Raw genomic sequence first — 993 nt, forward strand, 5'->3', positions numbered from 1 at the left:
TTTGTTATTTTCCTCAAGGAATTGTATTCAGTCAATTTCAGGGATTTAATGACAGCCTTAAAGAGTGGTCTTAAGGAATCCTCTTCATTGTCTTTATAGAAACTTGGCATTTTTACAATTTTTTTTTTCCCAAGTACTTGCTAATCCTCACTCCACGGGGACCATGACGTGGGTGAGACCCCGCCGGTACACCTTAGCTGAAGTTCTAGACCCATCACTTAGGATACTAATGAAAACACCGGATATGGGAGCAAATATTTTGTCTATGGAGATTTTTTTTTTAATATGGAACCCTTCATGAATTTGCGTGTCATCTTTGCACAGGGGCATTGCTAATCCTCTCTGTGTCATTCCAATTTTATCCTATGTGCTGCAGAACCTAGCACTATGGAGATTATTTTTATTTGATTTTAAATTGCCATTATGTAATTTTTATCATTAGATTTAACATTGGGTCTTTTCCTTTTTGCGTTTAATTGTAATTAAATTCCCCATCTTGCATCAGAAATCTCTCATTTAAATGTGAATTTAAATTTGAATGCCAAACATTTAAAATTTCAAATGTTTCATGATAGAAAATTTAACATATTCTGTTCTCTTTTTCTGGATTTTATCATGACCCTTAGAGTTTCAGTTATTAGTATTCTTTATATCAGTTTAAACACAAGCACAAACTCTGAATTATTTTGGCTTAGATAGTTAAACAATTCAGTTGTTACTTAAAAATTGCCACTATTAAATTCAATCACATTAAAATTAGCAGAGGCTTGATCATTTCTTTCATATGTTAACACATTCCAGCTTTCAAGGGACTTGAAGCAGGAGCATAAAGGTACTTTTGAACTGATAAAATTTAATGTGATCAAATTGTTAAGCCAATTGATTTAATTATCAAATGTATGTTTTCTAGGCAATCAGAGTAAGGAGAGGTTTATTTTGAAACTTCATCAAAACCTAGTCAACAATGCTGCAGTCGCACATGTTTAAAAGAGT

At 32.5% G+C, this 993-nt stretch overlaps 1 non-coding gene across 1 annotated transcript; it reads right to left on the minus strand.

Moving 5' to 3' along the window:
- Window positions 1-279: 279 nt before the first annotated feature.
- Window positions 280-386, minus strand: LOC116157303 (U6 spliceosomal RNA). The gene has a single exon (XR_004141332.1). It is a non-coding gene; the product is annotated as a U6 spliceosomal RNA (small nuclear RNA).
- Window positions 387-993: the final 607 nt, after the last annotated feature.

The sequence above is a fragment of the Camelus dromedarius genome, chromosome 13, assembly GCF_036321535.1.
Source record: "Camelus dromedarius isolate mCamDro1 chromosome 13, mCamDro1.pat, whole genome shotgun sequence".
NCBI classification, from domain to species: domain Eukaryota; kingdom Metazoa; phylum Chordata; class Mammalia; order Artiodactyla; family Camelidae; genus Camelus; species Camelus dromedarius.